Source organism: Ambystoma mexicanum, chromosome 13 (genome assembly GCF_040938575.1).
Source record: "Ambystoma mexicanum isolate Mex_15411 chromosome 13, UKY_AmexF1_1, whole genome shotgun sequence".
In the NCBI taxonomy this organism is placed as follows: domain Eukaryota; kingdom Metazoa; phylum Chordata; class Amphibia; order Caudata; family Ambystomatidae; genus Ambystoma; species Ambystoma mexicanum.
The window spans coordinates 243,939,446-243,957,835 of NC_090938.1; positions in this window are offsets into that span (position 1 = coordinate 243,939,446).

Sequence of the window (18,390 nt, forward strand, 5' to 3'; positions counted from 1 at the left end):
AGCAGCGCTGAGTAGCCGAAAGTCTGAAAGCGCCAAGCCCCTAAAATAGAATGCTATGGCGGAAAACAAGGAGACAAAGGAGGCAGTCACTCAGGCAAGGCGGAGCCGTCAGAACAGGAGAGGAGGAAAAAGTATAAACAAGGTAGAAGTTGCAAGGCCCAGGAAACAGGAAACCCGGGAAAATACTGGAAGCGAGAACAGAAGGTAGGCACAGGGAAGGCAAAGGCAGCAGCAGAGTAGGATTGGCCAGGAGGAAATTCACGAACGAAGTTTCCACACAAACCGGAGCGTAGTGTAACAGTTACAACGCATTGGTTTGTGGGAGGAGCCAGAATTTAAAGGCACAGCCACTATATTGGGTGAGGACTAGAGCGCGCCCAAGTCAACGCTTCCAGCGCTTCCAAAGCTTCCATTCACAGTTCCTGACAGAACCAGAAACAAGGTGGGCAACCATAGAGCGTTAATGTTTTGCCATTGTGTGGTCTCTGAAGAGGTTTAGACTATATTTGTATGGATCTACCTTTGTGGTTCAGACAGACCACCAACCCTTGAGATGGTTAATGCAAATGAAAGGGGAGAACCCAAAACTTCTAAGATGGTCAATCTGCCTGCAAGGGATTGATTTCACCATTGAGCACAGAGCAGGATGCCACCACCAAAATGCTGATGGTCTCTCTACAATGTTTTTAACCGACTAGAGGTAGAGATTCATCCAGGAGTGGATTAAATCCTCCTGTCCTATAGTCTGGGGGTGGGTGTTAGGGAGAATTCTCATAAATGGCTCATTTCCCTTGCCTAATGAGTCCCTCAGCAGCTTTGCTGGATTTCCAGGGTTTATTTTTTTCACCTGGTAAGAGTGTGAGCCTTTTCCCCACTCTTACATGTGTTTTGCTGTGTGTGCTTTCACTTTTTGTGTGATCTTGGGCACTGGAGCCTCACCTACTCCATGGCCACATATTTTTCATGTGTTACATAGCACCTTCAGTGCAGTGACACAGGGTTGTTTTTGAGACTTCCCACTGACTACATCATCTGGGGCTGACCTCTGTCCCTCAGAAAAGGTAAAGTTGCCTTCATTTTATTTTAGTCACTTTAAACCACAGACCCAGTACACCCCATCTTAAATGGAGTATTGGGAACAGTTCATTCTTATCCCTTTTTGTCTGTGGCCCTCATTACAACTCAGGCGTTAAGGGTTTAATGGCGCCGTCGGCGCAGTTAACCCTTAACGCCTGATTCCCATTTTAACGCCTGCTTTTAGCAGTTGTTAAAATGCAAGGCGCTAAGCCGCCTTGTGCTAATTACGGCACCGTAATTTACGGTGCCGTAATTAGCGCCTTCCCCACTCCCATTATGCCCTATGGGGCAAAAATGGGAATCGGGAAGGGGCCATGGTGAATGGGGATTTACCGCCCGCCAAGCTTGGAATGGGGCGGTAAATCCGCTATCCACCATGGCGTTAGCGTAAATTACACCTTGGCGGTAAAGTTGAAAACTTACCGCCAAGGTTGTAATGAGGGCCTGTGTCTCTTTGAGAATTGTTTTGCTCCCTTTACATCAAGACTTGGCTGGTGGCAGTGGTAACTACCCTAACTTTTCTACTGTGGTTATCTTATATAACCATGGTATTGGCTTGGCTATTATATGAGCCTCAACCATAAACCCGCTTGACCAAATACATTTGATTTTGGCTCTGGCTGGGTTTGTTCACCATTTCTTTTTGCTAAAGTCTTTCTCATATTTTACCCTGGGCGTCAAACCGGGATGTTTCCTTTGTTCGCCGTCTTTTCGTAGGCTTCTGCACAGAAGCCCTCCTTAAAACGCCTGAAAGTCTATGTAGGCAGGATGTGAGGGAGGGTTCTTCGGACCCCTGCCATGGGTTACCTTGGTAACCCAAGTCTCACTCCTGTTTGATTGGCTGTTTGATTGGCTGAGGGGACTGTCTGTTAGGCAGAAACCTGTGCAGTTCCCTTAGGGACTACTGCAAAAGATTTAGGACCACAGGTGGTTGGCAGTAAACCCAATTGGTAGCAGTCTGTACCACCCAGATTTACCTGGTAGCTGTGGCTGAGCAGTCAGACATCTCTCAAGATGAGTTAGGCAGTATATAGAGTATACACAGTAGGTACAGAGATATAGTAGCACAAGCAAACACTGACCAGAGCTTTGGTGTAAAAGTATATAATTATTTATTTAAAGACACACTTGTAAATTACACTAGCACAAAGAGAGGTAAATAAATTCAACACACAGTCACTATTATATATATACAACCCTAATTACTTATTAGACACGTCTTAATGAGAAACACCACCTATTTTCAGACAGAGGTGAGTGCTTAACATAAGATGGCACTCTAATAAGTTATTAAAAAGGGAGGGAAAAAGGCAGAGTTATGAAAGCACACAAATTTCAATACTTTTCAAAGAACCACAGTGAGGCAGGTTAGGCAAAGTCTACTAGAGAGCAAGGAAGTTCAAATGCCAGGCCCACTCTTAGAGAGAGCAAGCAAAATGTGTCCAGGATCACACAGTGGGGTTATGCCCAAAGAGTCTTTGTAGAAAGTTCACAAAAGATTAAGATCAAGTAGGGAAAAGTTAGTTAACAGATCCCAGGCTAACCCAGGTTAGAAAGTCGAGGATTTACTGTCACCCTGAACGATCTGTCGCAAGGGAAGCCAGGCGGGACACAGTACCTGAAAGTGGGAAGAACGCTCCAGCGGGGGCAGTTGTTCCTGGCAGCGGTTGCAAGTTGGTGTTTCATCCAGAGGAAGAGGAGGTCTCGACGTGCAGGAAAGCTGAAGGTCGTTGCGCTGCCAGGGAAGAAACCAGCCGCAAAGTTTCTCGGTTACAAGGTACCACCCTTTTCTTCGCGGTAGTGATAAACCGTGGTATTCTGGTTGCCGGGGTGCTTGGCACAGGCAAGGCAGCCACGAGATGGTCCAGGAAGGGATGAAAAGACGGGCAAACTGGTTATTCCCACCAGTCAAAGGAAGAACACTCTCCGGACTGGAGATCTCCTCTGACGTCGGGAAAAGTGGTGAGACGGTTCAGCAGGGCTCCACCAGTGGTGTCGTCATAGCAGGTCGGCTCGGCTTCTCCCTCCTCGGATTCTTTAGGTCCTGTGGTGACTTCTGAAGTTCCAGTCCCCAAAGCCCTGCTTTTATGCAGAAAACCCGGCCCGGCGGCTCACCACTTGGGCCAATCACACAAGAGTGCGACTTGAATTGCTGAGGCAACTCACTCCACGGTGCTAAAACCCCCTTCCACACCCCCTGTGGTACCCAGACAGAGTGGCACATCTTTTGGAGGCTTCTGTGGAGAAGCCCGCCAAAAAGTGGAACAAAGGGCTCGACTTGGGTTGGAGTCACAGAAGCGAACACAAACGCCATTTTGGAACCAAGTTTCGGCAAAAAATACCAACCGGTGAATTTATATTAATTTAATAAACCGGCGGTATGTTCGAGGCTATTTTAAAAAGTGGTAGCCTTGAACAATGGGAAAATCCCATAGGACTATATTCGCGGTCGAATATAAAAAGTAGTATCCACTGCCACCAGCCAAAACTCGGTCAGGGGGACTGGACAGTGCCCCCTCGAACAACAGACCCAGGGGCAATCGAATTACCTCGACCAGTACGTCCACAATAGGATGGTTTGTACTGGTTTGGTTCACAATTTGAGACTAGTAAAGCCAATGGTGACTTTACATGCCCTGGGAAACAGTAGTCAGTCCCAGGGTATGGAGTCTATGTTTCGGGGTCGCTCTGACACCCCTGGGTTACGGCACGGAGGGTGCTGTGTAACCCATATACCAAAAACACATGAAGCCCTGTGGGGTAAAGGACCCCATAGCCCCTAAAACACATACAAAGTCAAAGGAACACCTCAAATCATGTCTAAGAGTGGGAGGAAAAGAGTCTCACTCTTAGCAGGAGAAAAAAATAAACCCCAAAAATCCAGCAAAGCTGCTGGGGGACTCACTAGGTTTGGGAAATTAGCCTTTACAGAGAATTCTCCCTAACACTCGCCCCCCCATCCCCCCCAGACTAAGGGACAGGAGGATTTAATCCACTCCTGGATGAATCTCATACCTTTAGTCGGTTACAAACACCCTAGAGAGACTATCAGCATTTTGGTGGAGACACCCTAACTTATGTTCAATGGTAGATTCAAAGGTTTTCCTTTGTAAGCTATATGACCTACAAACCCTTTGAGGAACATTAGTCTTTTAAAAGTTATAGGGGATCTGGTTGACCAGTCCCTCAGAAGTTGTTACAACTTCTGAACCTCTGTTAGGCTTTTTCAAGTGGTCCTTATAAAGGATGTTCTCTTTAAAGAGAATTCTTCCTAACACTGTCCTTGCCAGGACAGCCATCCTGCTGTGTGATTGACAGCCAGGCTGTATGAATGGGGGAAAACTGCATAAAAAGCAGGTCTCTGGGACTGGAAAGGCAGAGTCGCCACTGGAACGAAAGAACCAACGAGGAGCTGATGGAAGAAGACCCCTACAACGACTGAACCACCCTGCTGCAGGTCCGAATCTTCAGAATCCGACGACATAGAAGATCCTCCAGGAAACTTCTTCCCTTGAGCTGGTGGGACCAACCAGTTTGCCCAAACTGCAAACCAGGACCCCTCCTCTGGTCGAATTCGTTGTACAGAGCTACAGTGGGCCTGATAGCCAGGAAGGTCGGACCCTGCTTGGGTTTTAAGGAGCACACCTTTTAATTGTTGCTTTGCTCTGCTGCTGGTTTCTTCCCTGGGTAGTGCAGGACCCTCCAGTCTTCCTACTTCTTGTCAGTCCGACAGTTGCTTCAGGAACCGTGAGCCTGCAGGAACTACCAGGAACATCCGCCTCATCTACAGCTTCCATTCCGTTTTAAGGTACTGTACAATCCGGTTGTTCGTTTCGTTCTGCCGCCGTGAAAGTGTTTGAAATCTTTCTCCAATCCACGGGCTTGTCCTTCTCTTCTCTTTGAACTAACTTTTCTATCAACCAACCTCGTCCGGAATCCGTGACACAAACTTTACTGCAAACTACCCTGAACCATGTGATCTTGACCCAATGGCCCTCATTACGACCCTGGCGGAAATCAACCGACCGGACCGCCATAGCGTAAATAGCGTTTCCGCCATTGCACGATGGAGCAAAGTGCGGCTCATTCCGACCCATCGGGCACGAGCACCACGCCATGGCGGAAGTGCAAAGTCCGCGATGGCGGAAATGACCCCAAAACGGCCCACACCGCCGCCGTACGGCGCCCTAGGTGCAATACCGCCACCCATCTCAGCGGACACCGCAGTGAGCGCCAACCGGAAATTACGGTGACCGTAAATATACGGAAACGGAAGTAAAAGCATGGTCCCGGAACGGGAAACATCCCGCCGTATACCTATAAAACCACAAATTCCACACAACCATTAAAAATACTACCCTGAGACACATCCCAACCCGTCATCCACCCTAGTGAAACCAAGGAAAATGGGAAAAGTAGCGAAGAAAGCGTGCGACCGCAAGCGGCAGGTCCACTTCTCCCGTGAGGAACTCACCGTGCTCACGGAGACCCTCCAGGAGAATGCTGCCGCCGTCTTCTCCACGCAAATGACCAGGACGGCACTTGCGAACAAGAAGGCCATATGGGCCCTGGTGGCACAGCGGGTAAGTGCGGTGGGGACCGCACCCCGCAACCCACAGCAATGCAGAAAGCGATGGGACGACCTGCGGATACGCGTCCGTAGCATACTTTCTGCCAACCGCAACATTGCCACAGCTACCGGGGGAGGATCGGAATCACCCATCAAGTTGACCCCCTGGGAAGAAATCTGTGCCTCCACCATTGGAATGGAGAGCATAGAGGGAGTCGGAGGGATGGAGAAAGGAGTGCAGACATCCGAAGATTCAGGTAGGTGTCCCAAATAAAACAATGCCAAAACCACAACGTCCAATCATGTGAAGTACCACGTGCCCACATAGTGCAACAGGAACACATGTCCAGGAGAACGTCCACATACATAGGCCTGATAGCACACTTTAAAACTCACATCAAATACATAAATAATTAAAAATCCTAAAAACACCCTCTACACGTGCAGCAGGCACACCCTAACTGCAGGCTGCCAAACAACTGCACCCACACTCCACACACAAATGAAACCACCTCCAAGGCCCCGACCCAAATCACCCTCAGGTACCACCCCAATGCATGTGATACATTGCCATTCCAATTCCCACAGACCCATTAATAACGCTCGCCCTCCTTTACTCCACCACAGGGTCCGATCCAAACGACGAGCTCCAGGACACCCCTACCAGCACACCTGCAAAGAGGGCCAAGACCAACGGCCAAAGACCCTCCACCTCAGCTGCACGCATCAAGACACGGAAGCAGCACAAATCAAGTGACAGCACACAGGAGGGAACTCCAACAGGCACCCCAGCAGCCAGCATGCCCACAACACCACCACCACAGGTCCCCCCAATGGATGCCACAGTAGGCACTGCTTCTGGTGGCAGCAGCACCATAGGTGATACTGCATTAATGGCAGCATGCTCCGACACAGAAAACGGGGATGTCGAAGTTAGATCCATCCATGACCTGTCTCAATCCCCCTGTCTGTTCCATCCTGTACACCATGAGGATACCACGCAGGGGCACCCACAAGACGACGACTGGCCATCCCCCACAAGCCCTGTGGCAAGGCAACATGAGGTGATCAGCCCCTCTGTGACACCACCGCAAATGGCCATGGCCCAGCAGAGGCAACAGTCCCTCGACCAGGTAATCGTGCAACAGCAGCAACTGGCCACGCTCCTCAAGGACCATGCCGATGAATGTGGGGGCACTAAGGCAGACATAGAAACATCAACTGAGACACTTAGGGCACAAATGGAGAGTAGCACCGAGAGCCTGAGAGTACAAATGGAGAGAAGCACCGAGAGCCTGAGAGTACAAATGGAGAGAAGCACCGAGAGCCTGAGGGGGGAACTGCATGCGACGTCCAAAGACGTATGTGCCGAACTTGCCGCAGTGCGCCGTGTGCTCACTGAGCTCTCACAAACCCTTAGGGACATGCATGGACGTGAGCAGGCAGAGACATCATCCGTTGCAAGTTCCGTCCAGGGCAGCCCCCAACGTAGATCTGGGAGGAACCTGCGCTCCACAGGCAGGGGTGCCCCTGATACCCGCAGAGGGGGCTTGCAATAGCGACAGCCCACTGACAATGAGCATCTTTGGACACTGGTGTTCGGGGGGGAGGTAGGAGGGTGGAGGGGGTGTGTTGGGCTCACTTGGGTGGCGGGTCGATAGGGTGTTTAACATGATATCACATATGCCATAAACAATGCACGATCATGCAATGCGATGTGTGGACATTGATCTCTGTGTACGAGGCCATTATAGGCGTACAGTCCATATTGTGCATGTTCCAGACACACACAGTGCCACGAGTCCCGTGTCCATGTATCAGCCACCAGGCGTGAGTGCTAGAAGCATGCATCTATGAGATGCTGACGAATGTCACGGCCCTCCTGTGCCTCGCAGACTCCTTGAGGTGCTGCCACATCCCCACCCTCATCATGACCATCATCAGGTGCTTGCAGTTCTGCGTCAGGGGGCATGGGCACATTTCTACGTACGCACATGTTGTGGAGCATGACACATGCCATGACCATCTTTGCAACCTTCACATGGCGGTACAGGAGTGCCCCGCTGAGGCAGCGGAAACGAGTCTTCAGTAGGCCGAATGCCTGTTCTATGACTACACGGGTACGTGAGTGGGCATGGTTGTAGTCCTCCTCATGCTGGTCCCGTGGGTTCCGGACTGGTGTGAGGAGCCATCTCTTCAGTGGATACCCGGCATCACCTGTATGTGGACAAGTAAGGAATTTTGAGGAATGCCATTGCTACGTACGCACCCCCCCCCCTTTCTGCCAGGTCATTGCCGCATCACATACCCCACATCATCATGCATGAAATGAGACTCACCGAGTAGCCAGGATCTGTTCCCTGCGTGTCGCTCCATGTAGCGTGGTATAGTAGAGTTCCTCAAGACCATAGAATCATGGGTTGATCCAGGAAATCGGGCACAACAATGTGTAATGATCCTGTTGGAGTCACACACCATTTGTACATTCAGAGAATGAAATTGTTTTTGGTTGCGGTACTGGGCCTCCATGGCATGTGGGACGACCAATTCCACATGGGTGCAGTCGATGGCACCAATGCAACCCGGTATGCCGGCAAGTGCATGGAATCCCACTTTAGTGTTGGTAATTTCCTGCTCCGAGCGTGGTAGAGAGATGTAGTCGTCTGCGTGCTTCAGGAGGGCATCGAGCACTTGCAATAGTGTCCGTGAGAACAGTGGCTGTGATATGCCATGCAACTGTCCGACTGTGTGCTGGTAGGTGCCTGTGGCCAGGAAGTGGAGTACAGACACCACCTTCAGTAGGGGTGGGATGGCGGTTGGGCTATCTATCATGCTGACAAGGTCAGCCTGTGTCATGTCCACAATGGCGGTTATGGTGTCCCGGTCCGAACGTTAGAGGGTGTGGATCTGCTCATCAGTGAGGTTGAACGGATGTGCTCGGAGGCGTGGGATTGCGGGCTGCCTGCGTGGTGGTAGTGGCTGTGCTGGCGGCCCTTGCTGGCCCTGCCTTGCCCTCCTCCTCCTCCTGCGTCTCCGCCGTGCGGCCGGTTGTAGTTGGTGTTCGTCTTCTTCTTGAAGTTGGAGTACTTGCAGTGCTATCAGGTCCCCCAGGGCCAACATAGCTAGTCCTGCCGGTAGCATTTCTGAGTGGGTGTGGTTGTGGGAGGAGACTGGGTGTGCAATTTATGTGTTTTCAGGCTGTATGGCCTCCACCTGTGGTGATTCATTCCACCTGTGCAAGCTGCACTCCCCTTTGGGCGAGCACGTCCCGCACACAACGCTGCAATTCGACGAATGGCATCTTGCTATTGCAATCATGTATTTGTACCCGATGGCAGTGTAACATTGGTTGATATGTTCATTCGGCTATGGTCCCATTGTTTCACATACTATCTTTGCAGTCGCGAACAGACTTGTGAAGGGTCAGTGGAACGTAGTACTCGAGTAACGGTGGACCCTCATGCAACACTGTACCGAGCTTCACCGACGGGCGGGGCGTCCCATTTGTGAGTGAAGGCAGTTGCCATTTTCACACACAGCCGCACTAGATGGATTAATTTGTGATTTCAAGCGGCCACAGATGCCTTTTCGACGTGATGTTGCAAATGAGGAATTCGAAGGGCGGCGCTTTCGGTTTTCAGCTAGCGGCGAGGAGATGCCCACAGGTCTGACTGCAAATATAACGTTCTATTGTTCAATGTCCTTGGGACAGGGGCCATGGCGAGGATGCAATGATTGATATGAATAGTTTGGGATGCGCAATAGCGACGTGGGCGATGAGGCCGGACGTTCCCAAATACATGTTACTTCACAACACTGGAATTACGGGCTGGGGCACAGTGGATTTTGCAGGCTGCATAACGCACAGACTCAATGGAAATTTCACATGTTATGTGAGTATGGAAACAGGCGTTTTCATTACGGGATGAGGGAATGATGTATGGATGCATGGACAGATGATTTGATACAGAGTTTGCCATGTACAGGGCTTCCTGGAATCTATCCGCCTCCCCTGCGCTATGTGATGCAGGGCTGCCATAGTGGGACCATCGTCTATCTGGCCTTGTTGAGCCCTCCCTGTCTCGACGCGCCTTCAGACACTTGTGTCTATGCACGTTACCAATCCCATCAGATGGATTCTGTTTTAACAGACGCATGCACAGGTACACTCGTTTGTGATAGTGTTTTCACCTCGATATAGATAGTTATGATTCGCAAGTGGTTTTTGGGTGGTGATGATCCTTTGGAGTGGGCTAGCATGCATATGGCTGTGGATTTGGTGTGATCATTGAAGTGAGTAATTCAAATGTAGTTCTGATGGCCATACTATTCTTTTTCATTTCATTTGGTTGACAGGTATCTCCTCCCCTTTTGCCACTGCCATCTGTATGCCACTCCTGCAGATGGATTTTACTCCCGACACCTGCTGCTTCGTGTTAATCAGTGGAGCAGCATTACGATCTTATGGGACGATCTCCAATGGGCCACATGCCCTTACGCAGTACTAGTGGCTAGGAGCAACATTTCGGCCTTTCAGCTGGACTAGTGCCTCCCTATTGGGACGGCCCTGCGGATCTAGGCGCTTCCATGTTGCCTTTTCGTACGGGAATGTAGCCCCTGTGTACCATGAAGGAACAGGGCGTCACACAAGAAGTAGCTGGTCATTTATTGCGGATGCAGCCCACAATAATGAAATATATTTTGGAGTTCATGGCCTAATGGCTGTATGGGCTTGGAGAATTTGTTGTGCATTAAATTTCTATTCTGATATGAACCGTATAGCGTTCTTCTTTGCAAGTGATGTGGCATATTACTATTTGGGGAGCGATGTATTGTGAGGAGATCTGCATTGGGTTCCAGCTTCGGGGTATAGTTGCGTGGTACTGTGCTGGGCGCGTTTGCCTACGAAGCCCAGTGAGGTCAGGGATGAGGGCTGCCATTATGACTGTTTTGATGATGTCATGCTCAGGGGCGGGGGATTAGCTTTTGTGTAACAGATGCCGGTCAGCCAGTTGGATAGGTGGAATGATGTGATTATCGGAATATTGCTGGTCACAGGTGCCTGTGTTTGCGTGCGTTTCTTGGTGGGAGACTGAGGTCATGTCCATTTGTATGGCTTCTGTATTCGTGCCATCTGTGCCCTGCAGCTCCCATTGGGCCCTCTTGAGATTCATTTGTTCGTTGGCAGGCATGGATGACTAGTACATTTCACTGGTTGCATTGTGTGACTTCATTGCACCTACGGGGGGTTGTACAATGTGGCCAGGGAGCGGTGTACAAGCACTCAGTAGGGCCGTTTACGGTTGGTTCGCGATGCCGTACTTCTCACCATGGCGGAATGGTACTTTCCGCCGTGCTTGATGGCGTTAGGTGCATGTCCGCTAGGGTCGGAATTCGCGTACCGTTGCGCCATGGTGCTAATTACGGTTTGGCATGGCGCGCGCGCGCGTACTTGGTGCAGTTAGCGTTGGCGTTCACTACGGTGTCGCTAATGGCATCGTACTTTGCGGTGACGGGTCATGATCGCACCGAGCGCTATTCGATGGCGGTATTGCATTTCCGCCATCGTTTTTCGATTTCCGCCAGGGTCGTAATGAGGCCTGACTTTGGCCCTAAGCCTTTTCCACCTGATTCTATCACTGTAGTTCCTCTTGTTCAATTGCCCCGAGTACTTACCTGTTGGTGTGATTTAATTTCTATTAACTTTGTCTTTCCCTCCCTTTTAAATTGCTGGAGTGCCATTTTGCTCCCACTTCATTTTCGGAGCTTAATTTGTCTGGAATTTAAGGGAAGTGGTGTGGTGTATTAAGAGTGTGATTTTTAGACTGCTTATAATAGTGTAATGTTATGCAACTGAAGAGTGAAATAAATGTATATTCGTTTACTTGAAACCCTTGAGTCAGTATTTGCCTGAATCATAGTAATTGCTGTCCTTTGTGTAACTATCTGATACTGCTCACATACCCTTGAGATAAGTCTGGCTGCTCAGCCATCGCTACCACTTTAACTGTGTAGTACAGGCTTGTACCAAAGGTGAATTTGTACTGTCACTTGTAGTCTTAATTGTTTGTGGTGTTCCCAAAGGGTACTGCATATAATTCTGCCTAACAACCCCCGCACTCGTGACTGTCTCTACAGTCCCACTACCAGCACTTGACACCGGATGTCTGCACTTACCCTTGCACTTGCCACCAGCTGGCCGCACCTTACTTATTGTTATTATTCTTATCCCATGTTCTGCACTCCCCCCTCTCCCTCGCACTTTCCCCTTCCCCCTTCCAATGCAGTTGCGCGATCTGAATGACACCTGGCCTAGTAGTATTGCTGTTTGTCTTGCCTCTGTTCCCCCTCCCTTGCCTCGTCGCGCATTGAAACACTTGTGTATAGGCGCGTTATACATGCCAGATCATATCATATCATATCATATACTGCAAGTCTGCGACCCGCACCCTTAGGAGAAAACAAAGTTTAAAGTAACAAAGAATACATTGTTTAAATACTTTATTCGATATAAAACCATAAAGTAGCAAATATATTAAAATACACATAAAAAATCATTTCATTTTTCGTTCTCAAGAGATTTAAAAGTAAGAGAAAATAAATGTTACATTTTTTACAATAAACTCATCCCTTAAAACGAAGCAGATACAAATGGATAAAAATAAGTGCAGATCTTTAACAATTCATAACAAGAAGAGAGCTAGCTCGCAGTCTCTGATAATAGCACAGACATTTAACAGCCACCACACTTATTAGCAGACTTATAACAGAGGGTCTGAATTCCTTTAATCCTCCTTCATCTTTCCCAATATTTTCATTCTAAGTAACCAGGCCCTATGAACATAACGAGCTACTGAAAATACGATATAGTGTGCATTTGAATCTTTGCAAAATGTCAATGTTTCACTGGTAGCCACCCTAAGTAACGGTTTTAGGTACTGGAATCTCTAATCTTTCCGTTTTACATAAATAAACAAAACATGCACAACAGTTTCTGTTCCTAAATCGTAAGGGGGCATGTACCCAACCACTCCAGACCCCAAGATTTAGTAAAACAGGCCAGGGGTAGTGTTCCCAGCCTAAAACAAATGTACAAAGATCTCTGAAATGGCGTATTTGATCGAGGTAACACTCAAAGCCAAAATCTGTATTGGCCTCCAAATTGTCTGGGCCCAATTTAAGGTTTGTAGCAGCCCCTATCATAATTTCTATTTTCCTCGTCATTTCAGATTTGTGAATATGGTCAGGAGCTTCCCATAATACAGGGTCATTTAACCCAATTAGTTGCTCCTTAACGTGTGCAAACCTGGGTATACATTTTCCCCCTCCAGGCTTAATAGATGTGTTAATGCATTTTGGTACTTCGCAAGGATATCTGTGCTACACAGTCTAAGCCAGTAAAGGATTGGCTTAAGAACAACTAAGTCACCTACCGAAACCAAGGTCATATTCCAAATGTAATAAAGAAGCAGGTGAATTTTGCTGTAACATGAGCACATTTTGATTTTATTGAGAGATTGTGAATTACCATAACCCCAGATTTCTACACCGAAGATGAGTGTTAGTATTTCCTGCTTTTGGTATAGTTGAACTGCCAGAGAGATTGCACCACTTCCATGTTTTTAAAAAACTGAGGGGGTAATTCATAGAATTCAGCGCAGAGGTAGCGCACGCGGGCTGCGCAGAGAAGCAGCGTGCACCAGCCGTGTGCGCCAAACAGCATTCTGGCTCACTGTGTATTCATGGATTTTAAAAGCCATTTGGAGCCGTGGCGCAGCGAACATCAGGCAGCGCCAGTTACGCCCCCAAGAACAACCCTTGCACAAAGAAAAGCAATAGAATCCCCAATATGGCGCAAAGGGCCGTGCTAACCCTAGACCAGTTTACAGGCTCCCTACACTGTAATCGCATGAAAAACAAGGTGTAACCGGCATGCGACTGACAAAACGCGTGAAAATGTACTCGTGCACCCCCTTCAATACACGTACCCCGCTTGCGGCAGCCAAAACGCGTGAAAATCTTCCTGCGCACCCCCTTCAATACTCGTACCCCGCTCGCGGCAGCCAAAACGCATGAAAATCAACTTGCGCACCCCCTTGAATACGCCTACTCCGCCCGCGCCAGGCAAATTGCATGGAAAAAGTCCCTACTGTGGTGTGGGTTGCGACATTGCGTGAAATGCTCACTCGTGCACCCCGGAATACACGTACCCTGCTCGCCCCAGCGAAATCGCGTGTATAGCTCACTCGCGTACCCTGGAATACACGTACCCCACTGACCCGAGCGAAATCGCGTGTATAGCTCACTTGCGTACCCCGGAATACACGTACCCCGCTTCCGCCAGCTCTGCCGCTTGCTCCTGGCATCCAATTGAAAAGCATAAAAAAACATTACTCCATGGGATGACGTAAAGAAGAAAGTATTTACATGTCCAGAACTATTTACAATGAAAGTCTGAAGGGTCCATGATACCAAAAGAAAATGAAACCTACAAAAAACCCTATGTAATACACAACTATATACAAAAAGTGGAGAAAAGTCTGTGGACTCCAAATCATAAAAAAACAAAATGAAACCTAAACCTAAATAACTATATGCAAAGGCGGCGGGCTAGTCCGACGGCTCACTTTTTGATGTCCCGGCCCAGGGCATCATCGATCTCCATGTCGATGTTCCAGAGGCGGGCCTGTTCCCTTGCCATAAGGTCTTGCAGGGATGCAGCCATGGCATCCTCCAACTCCCTGGGAGTTTCCTCGAGGCACTCAGCCTGCCTCAAAGCCCGGTGCAAGGAGTTCTCCGCCCTGACCATTGTAAGCTCTGCCCTCTCCACCCGCCGCCGCTCTGCATCTATCTGCTGGCCCAACTGCTGCCACACGGAAGACACTCGCAGTCATGGGTCCTCCTGCCCCTCGGCCGATGCCTGCCGGATGTTGATGGCCCCGAGCCATGATGCCTCCAATGCTGAGCCTGCTGCTATCTCCAATGCAACTACCTCTGGCACCACAACAGCATCCAGACTGATGGATTCCCCCGGCACATTCGTGCATGTGCCCTGCTTGTTGATGCCTGCATGTCCTCCATTTGCTGGGGTCCAGTTGATGGGGTGGCCACCCCAGCTGGACCTCCGACTCCCGAATGTGGCAGGGATGTGTCCTCTACCAGCCTGGCCGCTGGCTCAGGGGCAGCTCCACAGGGGGCCCAGGTGATACTTGGGCGGGAAGATGGCACGGAGGACGACTGGCGCATAGGGGGTTCAGTTGAGGAGGGGATCACAAAAAGATCCAGCACATAGAGGAACCCAGTGCCGACGACCTGTCCTAGTAGGTCGACACACCCATACAGGAATTCGAAATGACGTGCATTGTCCTGACGAGAACCCTGCACGTCATCCCGATATCCACGTGTGCGCAACACCAACCCAGCTAGGAAAGGCTCAACCCGGTCACGGACTGCCACGTCCACAAGGAGAGGAAGGCCAGTTGTTGTTTGCACATCCCTCCCTGAAAACGGGTCTGTACGAAGGCATCCCTGCCGGTGTGGATGATGCAGTACCAGGATCGGGGACAGAATTATACACAGGCACCTCCGCGGTGGCCTGTGCTGCCTCCTGTCCCTACCCCTGGACTGCACCACTAGCACCGGTGGAATCCCCCCTTCTGGCCCCCGTGCGTGGGGCTGTCATGGCCTCCTCCTCAACCAAACCACCCACCAACCTGGATGACTCTGTGCCATCTTCATCCATAGGCCCCTGTGGAGGCTCAGCTGCCCCTTCTGCTGCAGAGGAGTCCACCTCCAACCTCCACCTCTTGGACCGTCCCTCAGCAGCTGCGGCCATGGATGTGGCACCAGACTCCTCACTCCCGGAAGATATGATTACCTCGGAGGGGAGCTGGGCCTTGCGTCTCCACTGGCGGTGGCATCCCTGCTGCTGTGCTCCACAGCACTGTCTCCGCCCTCTTCATCAGTCAACGCTGCTGACAGGGAGAGATAGAACACAGGCATCAGGGCACTGGACAATGGTCTGATACACACATGACAGTTGCACATGAGTGGTAGTGTAAAACTTCACAGATGGGATCACACTCCCCAACACTCATATCATTTGAACCCACACACATGCACAAATTAACAGGAATCATGCAGCAGACATCAGCATCTATACACACACAAATGCATGAACATCCAAAGGTTGGCATGATGTCACAAGCAACATGGGGAGTGCCGAACACATACATCTCCACCACCTGTCACAGTGAAATCATTGGCAACTATCTCACATCTGCCAATCGGGTACCTACATGTCTGTGTCACATGCATCCATGGCGTCTCACAGTCACACACAGACTCACATGTACACCATGCACGTACATGAAGGTGGGAACCAGCATCCATGTGTCAACCCCAAACATGGCTGAGTACATACACAGGCATGCAAACATGTGTGCATCTTCACATGCAGTTGTGCATCATGCTTTGGAACACATACACCATTGAAGTGCATGACACATGACTAAACTGACATGCAGCACGGTCATGTCCCTGCACATACACATCCATACATGGGCCATGTCAGACATATGTCCAAGCTGCACACTCCTGGCACAACTCAACATGCACTGCGTCCAATGAGTACACATGCACACTTAGTGCTCGACTCCAGACGGGTCTGCATTTCGAGGACCTGGAGGGGAAGCGCTGGCGAATGAGTTCCAGGACCCTCATCTGGTTGGTGGTAAGCAGCACCCGGCACCCCACTGCATACGCTGCATCCAAGAGGCGCTGGGCCTTCCTGAGGGTCCTGGGCCTGAAGTCCTCCCAGCGCTTATGGGTCTCGGGTTGCCACCCCCTCCGCGTTGATGGCACCCACGATGTCCAACCAGATCCTCTCCCATCCATCCTTGTCAGCGCATGCTCATCCAAAGATGGCATCATAATGCACCAGGACTTGCTCGACCAGGATGCCAACTTCTCCTGCAGTGAAGCTGGCAGCCCTCTGCCTCTCTGCTGGGGGTTGCCATTGGTCCCAGATGGAGTTTGGCCCGACATGGCAACCCCCGAGGCAGGTGTGGGTGGGCAACTGGGTCTTGTTGCTGGGCTGTGGAGCAATGAAGCACCAGTCGGGAGTCTTCTGTTCCAGCAGGGGTGGTCACAGCAACTGGACCCCTGCATATGGCTGATGAGCAGGCACCAAATGGCAAGGCACGTGGCCATCAGGCAGGCAGGCAGCAGCAGATGATTCGTGGGAGGGTGCTCAGGGCTCTGGTGGGCAGGAAAATGGCCTTCTGGGCAGGAGCGTGGTCTTCCGTGTGTTGTCGCGTGGCCAACTTGATGCAGAGTGAATCCGTACATGAAAATCAGCACGTTTGTGTGAAAATCGAGGACGTCCCTAAGCGCGTAAGCGCGTAAGTGACGTGGCAGGCGTAGGCGATGCTGTGCGCAGGGGTTAAAGGTCCACGTAGGATGCCATTTTCTTGTACGTGCTTTGTGTGCTTTGTGTGGAGTGCAAGCGTGTGATTCTTGTACTTCTTGGCAGTTGACACGAGATTACTTCACAACGGTTGCAGTGCGTACTCCTCGTATACTGAGCCAGAGCTAAATTCTTCTTTTGGCAGGGGTGTTGCCAACACACACACACGCGTGTCTTTTTTCTGTTCATTTTCCAGGCAGTGAATCGCGCACATATTTTTCCAGTGTGGTTGCCCCCATGTGTCGCATACCCATTCAGAGGTCATTGGAGCCTGCGTGTACCACGCATATGCATTTTTTGTGTTTCTGGGTGCCACAGCGTACTGCGGGTCCTTCTTTCCATGCACGTGGGCTACCGAGGGGTCACGTGCACGTTTGTTTTTGCTTTTGGGGTGGTTGAGCATTGCGTGACCCGTCATTTTTCTCGAGGGGTCGCAGACAGCCTTGCAAGAGTACAGGGGTACCTATTCCATCTAGTACCCTGCCCCCTTCAGCCCAATAGCCCAGGACAATTGTTTTCTGCACCTCCCATTTGCAAAGGTACATCAGTGCCATGGTTAGGAGGCGACCAAGTGCTAAGGGAGGCAAAGGTGGCCGACCTCCTAGAGGTGTCCACGGTAGGGGATGTGGCCAGGATGAGCAGGGTGGTCAGGGTGGCCAAGGTGGCAGTGGTGGCCAACATGGGCAGGGTGGCCCAAGAGGGCAGTGTGTCCAGGACCATTCAGGGACACCTATGCCCCCCCCAGTGGGTCAGGGAGATGCAGCTGACACCATCCCAGCTCAGTCCCTGCTAGCCCGGCCCGGATTGGTCACCGAACAGGCATGGGATGACTCACAGGCCGACTTCCGTGTCACAAAGTCCAAGCCACGTGTGGCAGTGAAAGTTGCTGTCACTAGGCCACGTGGATCTGGGGCAGCAATGTCAACTGCTGCCCTGAGTAGCCAGGGTGAGGGGGCTGTAGGGACAGCTGCAGCTCACTCCACCCCAGCTCTGAGTCACCCAGCCGGGACTGTGTGGGTCCCAGACCCTCACACCAAGGCAGTTGTGCCACATGATCCTGGCAACAGCACCCATCAGCCAATGCCTGCAGTGAGACCTTTGGTCATCGTGCCATTGCCTGCTTCCAGTGGCCAGTCCACCTGTGCTTCAGCCCCTACAGACCGGAGTGGCGTAAGCCACTCAGGCTCCACACCACCTCTCAATAGGAAGAAGTGTGCTCTTGCAGAACAGGCTGGGACCCCAGACACGGCTCGCCCCTGCGGCACGTCAAGGAAGC